The following is a 14,277-nucleotide window of genomic DNA, read 5'->3' on the forward strand; positions in this document are numbered from 1 at the left end:
ATAAACGCGGATCTCTGGGATGAATGGGGATTACTGGGATGAACGCGGATCACTGTGATGAACGCGGATCACAGCGATGAACGCGGATCACTGGGATGAACGCAGGTCACAGGGAATAACGCGGATCGCAGAGATGAACGCGGATCACTGGGATGAACGCGGATCACTGGGATGAACGCGGATCACTGTGATGAACGCGGATCACAGGGATGTACGCGGATCACTGGGATGAACGCGGATCACAGGGATGAACGCGGATCTCTGGGATGAATGGTGATCACTGGGATGAATGGGGATCACTGGGATGAACGCGGATCACAAGGATGAACGCGGATCACAGGGATGAATGCGGATCTCTGGGATGAACGCGGATCACTGGGATGAAGGCGGATCACAGGGATGAACGCGGATCACTGGGATGAATGGGGATCACTGGGATGAACGCGGATCACTGGGATGAACGCGGATCACAGGGATGAAGACGGATCTCTGGGATGAATGGGGATCGCTGGGATGAACGCAGATAACTGGGATGAACGCGGATCACAGGGATAAAAACGGATCACAGGGATGAACGCAGATCACAGCGATGAAAGCAGATCACAGCGATAAACGCGGATCACTGGGATGAACGCGGATCGTTGGGATGAAGGCGGATTACGGGGATGAATGCGGATCACTGGGATGAATGGGGATCACTGGGATGAACGCGGATCACAGGGATGAACGCGGATCACTGGAATGAATGCGGATCACTGGGATGAATGGGGATCACTGGGATGAACGCAGATCACTGGGATGAACGCGGATCACAGGGATGAACGCTGATCTCTGGGATGAACGCGGATCACAGGGATGAACGCAGATCACAGCGATGAAAGCAGATCACAGCGATGAACGCGGATCACTGGGATGAACGCAGATCACAGGGATGAACGCGGATCTCTGGGATGAAGGCGGATTACAGGGATGAACGCGGATCACTGGGATGAATGGGGATCACTGGGATGAACGCGGATCACAGGGATGAACGCGGATCACTGGAATGAATGCGGATCACAGGGATGAACGTGGATCACTGGGATGAACGCAGATCACAGGGATGAACGCGGATCACTGGGATGAATGGGGATCGCTGGGATGAACGCGGATCTCTGGGATGAACGCGGATCACAGGGATGAACGCAGATCACAGCGATGAAAGCAGATCACAGCGATGAACGCGGATCACTGGGATGAACGCAGATCACAGGGATGAACGCGGATCTCTGGGATGAAGGCGGATTACAGGGATGAACGCGGATCACTGGGATGAATGGGGATCACTGGGATGAACGCGGATCACAGGGATGAACGCGGATCACTGGAATGAATGCGGATCACAGGGATGAACGCGGATCACTGGAATGAATGCGGATCACAGGGATGAACGCAGATCACAGGGATGAACGCGGATCTCTGGGATGAAGGCGGATTACAGGGATGAACGCGGATCACTGGAATGAACGCGGATCACTGGGATGAACGTCGATCACTGGCATGAACGCGGATCACTGGGATGAACGCGGATCACTGGGATGAACGAGGATCACTGGGATGAACGCGGATTACTGGGATGAACGCGGTTCATAGGGATGAATGCGGATCATTGGGATGAACGTGGATCACTGGGATGAACGCGGTTCATAGGGATGAATGCGGATCATTGGGATGAACGAGGATCACTGGGATGAACGCGGATTCCTGGGATGAACGCGGATCTCTGGGATGAATGGGGATCACTGGGATGAACGCGGATTACTGGGATGAACGCGGTTCATAGGGATGAATGCGGATCATTGGGATGAACGTGGATCACTGGGATGAATGCGGATCACAGGGATAAACGCGGATCTCTGGGATGAATGGGGATTACTGGGATGAACGCGGATCACTGTGATGAACGCGGATCACAGCGATGAACGCGGATCACTGGGATGAACGCAGATCACAGGGAATAACGCGGATCGCAGAGATGAACGCGGATCACTGGGATGAACGCGGATCACTGTGATGAACGCGGATCACAGGGATGTACGCGGATCACTGGGATGAACGCGGATCACAGGGATGAACGCGGATCTCTGGGATGAATGGTGATCACTGGGATGAATGGGGATCACTGGGATGAACGCGGATCACAAGGATGAACGCGGATCACTGGCATGAACGCGGATCACTGGGATGAACGCGGATCACTGGGATGAACGAGGATCACTGGGATGAACGCGGATCTCTGGGATGAATGGGGATCACTGGGATGAACGCGGATTACTGGGATGAACGCGGTTCATAGTGATGAATGCGGATCATTGGGATGAACGTGGATCACTGGGATGAATGCGGATCACAGGGATAAACGCGGATCTCTGGGATGAATGGGGATTACTGGGATGAACGCGGATCACTGTGATGAACGCGGATCACAGCGATGAACGCGGATCACTGGGATGAACGCAGATCACAGGGAATAACGCGGATCGCAGAGATGAACGCGGATCACTGGGATGAACGCGGATCACTGGGATGAACGCGGATCACTGTGATGAACGCGGATCACAGGGATGTACGCGGATCACTGGGATGAACGCGGATCACAGGGATGAACGCGGATCTCTGGGATGAATGGTGATCACTGGGATGAATGGGGATCACTGGGATGAACGCGGATCACAAGGATGAACGCGGATCACAGGGATGAATGCGGATTTCTGGGATGAACGCGGATCACTGGGATGAAGGCGGATCACAGGGATGAACGCGGATCACTGGGATGAATGGGGATCACTGGGATGAACGCGGATCACTGGGATGAACGCGGATCACAAGAATGAAGACGGATCTCTGGGATGAATGGGGATCGCTGGGATGAACGCAGATCACTGGGATGAACGCGGATCACAGGGATAAAAACGGATCACAGGGATGAACGCAGATCACAGCGATGAAAGCAGATCACAGCGATGAACGCGGATCACTGGGATGAACGCGGATCTCTGGGATGAAGGCGGATTACGGGGATGAATGCGGATCACTGGGATGAATGGGGATCACTGGGATGAACGCGGATCACAGGGATGAACGCGGATCACTGGAATGAATGCGGATCACTGGGATGAATGGGGATCACTGGGATGAACGCAGATCACTGGGATGAACGCGGATCACAGGGATGAACGCTGATCTCTGGGATGAACGCGGATCACAGGGATGAACTCAGATCACAGCGATGAAAGCAGATGACAGCGATGAACGCGGATCACTGGGATGAACGCAGATCACAGGGATGAACGCGGATCTCTGGGATGAAGGCGGATTACAGGGATGAACGCGGATCACTGGGATGAATGGGGATCACTGGGATGAACGCGGATCACAGGGATGAACGCGGATCACTGGAATGAATGCGGATCACTGGGATGAATGGGGATCACTGGGTTGAACGCGGATCACTGGGATGAACGTGGATGACAGGGGTCAACGCGGATCACTGGGATGAATGCGGATCACTGGGATGAACGCGGATCACGGATGAATGCGGATCACTGGGATGAACGCGGATCACAGGGATGAAGGCTGATCACTGGGATGAATGGGGATCGCTGGGATGAACGCGGATCACTGGGATGAGCGCGGATCACTGGGATGAACGCAGATCACAGGGATGAACGCAGATCACAGGGATGAACGTGGATCACTGGGATGAACGCGGATCACTGGGATGAGCGCGGATCACTGGGATGAATGCGGATCACTGGGATGAGCGCGGATCACTGGGATGAACACGGATCACTGGGATGATTGCGGATCACTGGGATGAACACGGATCACGGATGAATGGGGATCACTGGGATGAACGCGGATTTCAGGGATGAACGCAGATCACAGGGATGAACAGAGATCACAGCGATGAAAGAAGATCACAGAGATGAAAGCGGATCACTGGGATGAACGCAGATCACAGAGATGAACGCGGATCACTGGGATGAACGCAGATCACAGGGATGAACGCGGATCACAGAGATGATCGCAGATCACTGGGATGAATGGGGATCACTGGGTTGAACACGGATCACTGGGATGAATGCGGATCACTGGGATGAACGCGGATCACGGATGAATGCGGATCACTGGGATGAACGCGGATCACAGGGATGAAGGCTGATCACTGGGATGAATGGGGATCACTGGGATGAACGCAGTTTACAGGGATGAACGTGGATCACTGGGATGAACGCGGATCACTGGGATGAGCGCGGTTCACTGGGATGAACGCGGATCACTGGGATGAGCGCGGATCACTGGGATGAGCGCGGATCACTGGGATGAACACGGATCACTGGGATGAATGCGGATCACTGGGATGAACGCGGATCACAGGAATGATGGCTGATCACTGGGATGAATGGGGATCACTGGGATGAACGCAGATCACTGGGATGAACGCGGATCACAGGGTTGAAAGCGGATCACTGGGATGAACGCGGATCACTGGGATGAACGCAGATCACAGGGATGAACGTGGATCACTGTGATGAACGCGGATCTCTGGGATGAATGGGGATCACTGGGATGAACGAGGATCACTGGGATGAACGAGGATCACTGGGATGAATGGGATCACTGGAATGAACGAGGATCACTGGAATAAACGAGGATCACTGGGATGAACGCGGATCTCTGGGATGAATGGGGATCACTGGGATGAACGCGGATCACTGGGATGAATGGGGATCACTGGGATGAACGCAGATCACAGGGATAAACGTGGATCACTGGAATGAACGCGGATCACAGGTCTGAACGCAGATCACAGGGATGAACGTGGATCACTGGCATGAACGCGGATCACTGGGATGAACGCGGATCACTGGGATGAACGAGGATCACTGGGATGAACGCGGATCTCTGGGATGAATGGGGATCACTGGGATGAACGGGGATTACTGGGATGAACGCGGTTCATAGGGATGAATGCGGATCATTGGGATGAACGTGGATCACTGGGATGAATGCGGATCACAGGGATAAACGCGGATCTCTGGGATGAATGGGGATTACCGGGATGAACGCGGATCACTGTGATGAATGGTGATCACTGGGATGGACGCAGATCACAGGGAATAACGCGGATCGCAGAGATGAACGCGGATCACTGGGATGAACGCGGATCACTGTGATGAACGCGGATCACAGGGATGTACGCGGATCACTGGGATGAACGCGGATCACAGGGATGAACGCGGATCTCTGGGATGAATGGTGATCACTGGGATGAATGGGGATCACTGGGATGAACGCGGATCACAAGGATGAACGCGGATCACAGGGATGAAAACGGATCACAGCGATGAACGCGGATCACTGGGATGAATGCAGATCACAGGGTTGAACGCGGATCTCTGGGATGAAGGCGGATTACGGGGATGAATGCGGATCACTGGGATGAATGGGGATCACTGGGATGAACGCGGATCACAGGGATGAACGCGGATCACTGGAATGAATGCGGATCACTGGGATGAACGCGGATCACTGGGATGAACGCGGATCACAGGGATGAACGCTGATCTCTGGGATGAACGCGGATCACAGGGATGAACGTAGATCACAGGGATGAACGCAGATCACTGGGATGAACGCGGATCACTGGGATGAACGCGGATCACAGAGATGAACGCGGATCACTGGGATGAACGCAGATCACTGTGATGAATGCGGAACACAAGGATGAAGGCGGATCACTGGGATGAACGCAGATCACAAGGATGAAGGCGGATCACTGGGATGAACGCAGATCACAGGGATGAAGGCTTATCACTGGGATGAACGTGGATCACTGGGATGAACGCGGATCACTGGGATGAGCGCGGATCACTGGGATGAATGCGGATCACTGGGATGATTGCGGATCACTGGGATGAACACGGATCACGGATGAATGGGGATCACTGGGATGAACGCGGATTTCAGGGATGAACGCAGATCACAGGGATGAACGCAGATCACAGCGATGAAAGAAGATCACAGAGATGAACGCGGATCACTGGGAAGAACGCAGATCACAGAGATGAACGCGGATCACTGGGATGAACGCAGATCACAGGGATGAACGCGGATCACAGAGATGATCGCGGATCACTGGGATGAATGGGGATCACTGGGTTGAACACGGATCACTGGGATGAATGCGGATCACTGGGATAAACGCGGATCACGGATGAATGCGGATCACTGGGATGAACGTGGATCACAGGGATGAAGGCTGATCACTGGGATGAATGGGGATCACTGGGATGAACGCAGATTACAGGGATGAACGTGGATCACTGGGATGAACGCGGATCACTGGGATGAGCGCGGATCACTGGGATGAACGCGGATCACTGGGATGAGCGCGGATCTCTGGGATGAGCGCGGGTCACTGGGATGAACACGGATCACTGGGATGAATGCGGATCACTGGGATGAACGCGGATCACAGGAATGATGGCTGATCACTGGGATGAATGGGGATCACTGGGATGAACGCAGATCACTGGGATGAACGCGGATCACAGGGTTGAAAGCGGATCACTGGGATGAACGCGGATCACTGGGATGAACGCAGATCACAGGGATGAACGTGGATCACTGGGATGAACGCGGATCTTTGGGATGAATGGGGATCACTGGGATGAACGAGGATCACTGGGATGAACGAGGATCACTGGGATGAATGGGGATCACTGGAATGAACGAGGATCACTGGAATGAACGAGGATCACTGGGATGAACGCGGATCTCAGGGATGAATGGGGATCACTGGGATGAATGCGGATCACTGGGATGAACGTCGATCACTGGCATGAACGCGGATCACTGGAATGAACGCGGATCACTGGGATGAACGTCGATCACTGGCATGAACGCGGATCACTGGGATGAACGCGGATCACTGGGATGAACGCGGATCTCTAGGATGAACGTCGATCACTGGCATGAACGCGGATCACTGGGATGAACGCGGATCACTGGGATGAACGCGGATCTCTGGGATGAGTGGGGATCACTGGGATGAACGCGGATTACTGGGATGAACGCGGTTCATAGGGATGAATGCGGATCATTGGGATGAACGTGGATCACTGGGATGAATGCGGATCACAGGGATAAACGCGGATCTCTGGAATGAATGGGGATCACTGGGATGAACGCGGATAACAGCGATGAACGCGGATCACTGGGATGAACGCAGATCACAGGGATGAACGTGGATCACTGTGATGAACGCGGATCACTGTGATGAACGCGGATAACAGCGATGAACGCGGATCACTGGGATTAACGCAGATCACAGGGATGAACGCGGATCGCAGAGATGAACGCGGATCACTGTGATGAACGCGGATCACAGGGATGAACGTGGATCTCTGGGATGAATGGTGATCACTGGGATGAATGGGGATCACTGGGATGAACGCGGATCACAAGGATGAACGCGGATCACAGGGATGAATGCGGATCTCTGGGATGAACGCGGATCACTGGGATGAAGGCGGATCACAGGGATGAATGCGGATCACTGGGATGAATGGGGATCACTGGGATGAACGCGGATCACTGGGATGAACGCGGATCACAGGGATGAAGACGGATCTCTGGGATGAATGGGGATCGCTGGGATGAACGCAGATCACTGGGATGAACGCGGATCACAGGGATGAAAACGGATCACAGGGATGAACGCAGATCACAGCGATGAAAGCAGATTACAGCGATGAACGCGGATCACTGGGATGAACGCAGATCACAGGGATGAACGCGGATCTCTGGGATGAAGGCGGATTACGGGGATGAATGCGGATCACTGGGATGAATGGGGATCACTGGGATGAACGCAGATCACAGGGATGAACGCGGATCACTGGAATGAATGCGGATCACTGGGATGAATGGGGATCACAGGGATGAACGCAGATCACTGGGATGAACGCGGATCACAGGGATGAACGCTGATCTCTGGGATGAACGCGGATCACTGGGATGAACGCAGATCACAGCGATGAAAGCAGATCACAGCGATGAACGCGGATCACTGGGATGAACGCAGATCACAGGGATGAACGCGGATCTCTGGGATGAAGGCGGATTACAGGGATGAACGCGGATCACTGGGATGAATGGGGATCACTGGGATGAACGCAGATCACAGGGATGAACGCTGATCTCTGGGATGAACGCGGATCACAGGGATGAACGTAGATCACAGGGATGAACGCAGATCACTGGGATGAACGCGGATCACTGGGATGAACGCGGATCACAGAGATGATCGCGGATCACTGGGATGAACGCAGATCACTGTGATGAACGCGGATCACAGGGATGTACGCGGATCACTGGGATGAATGCGGAACACAAGGATGAAGGCGGATCACTGGGATGAACGCAGATCACAGGGATGAACGCAGATCACAGGGATGAACGTGGATCACTGGGATGAACGCGGATCACTGGGATGAGCGCGGATCACTGGGATGAACGCGGATCACTGGGATGAGCGCGGATCACTGGGATGAACATGGATCACTGGGATGATTGCGGATCACTGGGATGAACACGGATCACGGATGAATGGGGATCACTGGGATGAACGCGGATTTCAGGGATGAACGCAGATCACAGGGATGAACGCAGATCACAGCGATGAAAGAAGATCACAGAGATGAACACGGATCACTGGGAAGAACGCAGATCACAGAGATGAACGCGGATCACTGGGATGAACGCAGATCACAGGGATGAACGCGGATCACAGAGATGATCGCGGATCACTGGGATGAATGGGGATCACTGGGTTGAACACGGATCACTGGGATGAATGCGGATCACTGGGATGAACGCGGATCACGGATGAATGCGGATCACTGGGATGAACGTGGATCACAGGGATGAAGGCTGATCACTGGGATGAATGGGGATCACTGGGATGAACGCAGATTACAGGGATGAACGTGGATCACTGGGATGAACGCGGATCACTGGGATGAGCACGGATCACTGGGATGAACGCGGATCACTGGGATGAGCGCGGATCACTGGAATGAGCGCGGGTCACTGGGATGAATACGGATCACTGGGATGAATGCGGATCACTGGGATGAACGCGGATGACAGGAATGATGGCTGATCACTGGGATGAATGGGGATCATTGGGATGAACGCAGATCACTGGGATGAACGCTGATCTCTGGGATGAACGCGGATCACAGGGATGAACGTAGATCACAGGGATGAACGCAGATCACTGGGATGAACGCGGATCACTGGGATGAACGCGGATCACAGAGATGAACGCGGATCACTGGGATGAACGCAGATCACTGTGATGAACGCGGATCACAGGGATGTACGCGGATCACTGGGATGAATGCGGAACACAAGGATGAAGGCGGATCACTGGGATGAACGCAGATCACAGGGATGAAGTCTGAACACTGGGATGAATGGGGATCACTGGGATGAACGCAGATCACAGGGATGAACGCAGATCACTGTGATGAACGCGGATCACAGGGATGTACGCGGATCACTGGGATGAATGCGGAACACAAGGATGAAGGCGGATCACTGGGATGAACGCAGATCACAAGGATGAAGGCGGATCACTGGGATGAACGCAGATCACAGGGATGAAGGCTTATCACTGGGATGAATGGGGATCACTGGGATGAACGCAGATCACAGGGATGAACGCAGATCACAGGGATGAACGTGGATCACTGGGATGAACGCGGATCACTGGGATGAGCGCGGATCACTGGGATGAATGCGGATCACTGGGATGATTGAGGATCACTGGGATGAACACGGATCACGGATGAATGGGGATCACTGGGATGAACGCAGATCACAGGGATGAACGCGGATCACAGAGATGATCGCGGATCACTGGGATGAATGGGGATCACTGGGTTGAACACGGATCACTGGGATGAATGCGGATCACTGGGATGAACGCGGATCACGGATGAATGCGGATCACTGGGATGAACGTGGATCACAGGGATGAAGGCTGATCACTGGGATGAATGGGGATCACTGGGATGAACGCAGATTACAGGGATGAACGTGGATCACTGGGATGAGCGCGGATCTCTGGGATGAGCGCGGGTCACTGGGATGAACACGGATCACTGGGATGAATGCGGATCACTGGGATGAACGCGGATCACAGGAATGATGGCTGATCACTGGAATGAATGGGGATCACTTGGATGAACGCAGATCACTGGGATGAACGCGGATCACAGGGTTGAAAGCGGATCACTGGGATGAACGCGGATCACTGGGATGAACGCAGATCACAGGGATGAACGTGGATCACTGGGATGAACGCGGATCTCTGGGATGAATGGGGATCACTGGGATGAACGAGGATCACTGGGATGAACGAGGATCACTGGGATGAATGGGGATCACTGGAATGAACGAGGATCACTGGCATGAACGCGGATCTCTGGGATGAATGGGGATCACTGGGATGAATGCGGATCACTGGGATGAATGGGGATCACTGGGATGAACGCAGATCACAGGGATGAACGTGGATCACTGGAATGAACGCGGATCTCTAGGATGAACGTCGATCACTGGCATGAACGCGGATCACTGGGATGAACGCGGATCACTGGGATGAACGCGGATTACTGGGATGAACGCGGTTCATAGGGATGAATGCGGATCATTGGGATGAACGTGGATCACTGGGATGAATGCGGATCACAGGGATAAACGCGGATCTCTGGGATGAATGGGGATTACGGTGATGAACGCGGATCACTGTGATGAACGCGGATCACTGGGATGAACGCAGATCACAGGGATGAACGCGGATCGCAGAGATGAACGCGGATCACTGTGATGAACGCGGATCACTGGGATGAACGCAGATCACAGGGATGAACGCGGATCGCAGAGATGAACGCGGATCACTGTGATGAACGCGGATCACAGGGATGAACGCGGATCGCAGAGATGAACGCGGATCACTGTGATGAACGCGGATCACAGGGATGAACGCGGATCTCTGGGATGAATGGTGATCACTGGGATGAATGGGGATCACTGGGATGAACGCGGATCACAAGGATGAACGCGGATCACAGGGATGAATGCGGATCTCTGGGATGAACGCGGATCACTGGGATGAAGGCGGATCACAGGGATGAATGCGGATCACTGGGATGAATGGGGATCACTGGGATGAACGCGGATCACTGGGATGAACGCGGATCACAGGGATGAAGACGGATCTCTGGGATGAATGGGGATCGCTGGGATGAACGCAGATCACTGGGATGAACGCGGATCACAGGGATGAAAACGGATCACAGGGATGAACGCAGATCACAGCGATGAAAGCAGATTACAGCGATGAACGCGGATCACTGGGATGAACGCAGATCACAGGGATGAACGCGGATCTCTGGGATGAAGGCGGATTACGGGGATGAATGCGGATCACTGGGATGAATGGGGATCACTGGGATGAACGCAGATCACAGGGATGAACGCGGATCACTGGAATGAATGCGGATCACTGGGATGAATGGGGATCACAGGGATGAACGCAGATCACTGGGATGAACGCGGATCACAGGGATGAACGCTGATCTCTGGGATGAACGCGGATCACTGGGATGAACGCAGATCACAGCGATGAAAGCAGATCACAGCGATGAACGCGGATCACTGGGATGAACGCAGATCACAGGGATGAACGCGGATCTCTGGGATGAAGGCGGATTACAGGGATGAACGCGGATCACTGGGATGAATGGGGATCACTGGGATGAACGCAGATCACAGGGATGAACGCTGATCTCTGGGATGAACGCGGATCACAGGGATGAACGTAGATCACAGGGATGAACGCAGATCACTGGGATGAACACGGATCACTGGGATGAACGCGGATCACAGAGATGATCGCGGATCACTGGGATGAACGCAGATCACTGTGATGAACGCGGATCACAGGGATGTACGCGGATCACTGGGATGAATGCGGAACACAAGGATGAAGGCGGATCACTGGGATGAACGCAGATCACAGGGATGAACGCAGATCACAGGGATGAACGTGGATCACTGGGATGAACGCGGATCACTGGGATGAGCGCGGATCACTGGGATGAATGCGGATCACTGGGATGAGCGCGGATCACTGGGATGAACATGGATCACTGGGATGATTGCGGATCACTGGGATGAACACGGATCACGGATGAATGGGGATCACTGGGATGAACGCGGATTTCAGGGATGAACGCAGATCACAGGGATGAACGCAGATCACAGCGATGAAAGAAGATAACAGAGATGAACACGGATCACTGGGAAGAACGCAGATCACAGAGATGAACGCGGATCACTTGGATGAACGCAGATCACAGGGATGAACGCGGATCACAGAGATGATCGCGGATCACTGGGATGAATGGGGATCACTGGGTTGAACACGGATCACTGGGATGAATGCGGATCACTGGGATGAACGCGGATCACGGATGAATGCGGATCACTGGGATGAACGTGGATCACAGGGATGAAGGCTGATCACTGGGATGAATGGGGATCACTGGGATGAACGCAGATTACAGGGATGAACGTGGATCACTGGGATGAACGCGGATCACTGGGATGAGCACGGATCACTGGGATGTACGCGGATCACTGGGATGAGCGCGGATCACTGGAATGAGCGCGGGTCACTGGGATGAATACGGATCACTGGGATGAATGCGGATCACTGGGATGAACGCGGATCACAGGAATGATGGCTGATCACTGGGATGAATGGGGATCATTGGGATGAACGCAGATCACTGGGATGAACGCGGATCACAGGGTTGAAAGCGGATCACTGGGATGAACGCGGATCACTGGGATGAACGCAGATCACAGGGATGAACGTGGATCACTGGGATGAACGCGGATCTCTGGGATGAATGGGGATCACTGGGATGAACGAGGATCACTGGGATGAACGAGGATCACTGGGATGAATGGGGATCACTGGAATGAACGAGGATCACTGGAATGAACGAGGATCACTGGGATGAACGCGGATCTCTGGGATGAATGGGGATGACTGGGATGAACGCGGATCACTGGGATGAATGGGTATCACTGGGATGAACGCAGATCACAGGGATAAACGTGGATCACTGGAATGAACGCGGATCACAGGGATGAACGCGGATCACTGGGATGAACGCGGATCACTGTGATGTACGCGGATCACAGCGATGAACGCGGATCACTGGGATGAACGCAGATCACAGGGATGAACGCGGATCGCAGAGATGAACGCGGATCACCGGGATGAAGGTGGATCACTGTGATGAACGCGGATCACAGGGATGTACGCGGATCACTGGGATGAACGCGGATCACAGGGATGAACGCGGATCTCTGGAATGAACGCGGATCACTGGGATGAATGGGGATCACTGGGATGAATGGGGATCACTGGGATGAACGCGGATCACAAGGATGAACGCGGATCACAGGGATGAATGCGGATCTCTGGGATGAACGCGGATCACTGGGATGAAGGCGGATCACAGGGATGAACGCGGATCACTGGGATGAATGGGGATCACTGGGATGAACGCGGATCACTGGGATGAAGGCGGATCACAGGGATGAACGCGGATCACTGTGATGAATGGGGATCACTGGGATGAACGCGGATCCCTGGGATGAACGCGGATCACAGGGATGAAGACGGATCTCTGGGATGAATTAGTGATCGCTGGGATGAACGCAGATCACTGGGATGAACACGGATCACTAGGGTTGAACACGGATCACAGGGATGAACGCAGATCACAGCGATGAAAGCAGATCACAGCGATGAACGCGGATCACTGGGATGAACGCAGATCACAGGGATGAACGCGGATCTCTGGGATGAAGGCGGATTACGGGGATGAACGCGGATCACTGGGATGAATGGGGATCACTGGGATGAACGCGGATCACAGGGATGAACGCGGATCACTGGAATGAATGCGGATCACTGGGATGAATGGGGATCACTGGGATCAACGCAGATCACTGGGATGAACGCGGATCACTGGGATCAACGCAGATCACAGGGATGAACCCGGATCTCTGGGATGAAGGCGGATTACAGGGATGAACGCGGATCACTGGGATGAATGGGGATCACTGGGATGAACGCGG

This window comes from Scyliorhinus torazame, chromosome 5 (genome assembly GCF_047496885.1).
Source record: "Scyliorhinus torazame isolate Kashiwa2021f chromosome 5, sScyTor2.1, whole genome shotgun sequence".
NCBI lineage: Eukaryota > Metazoa > Chordata > Chondrichthyes > Carcharhiniformes > Scyliorhinidae > Scyliorhinus > Scyliorhinus torazame.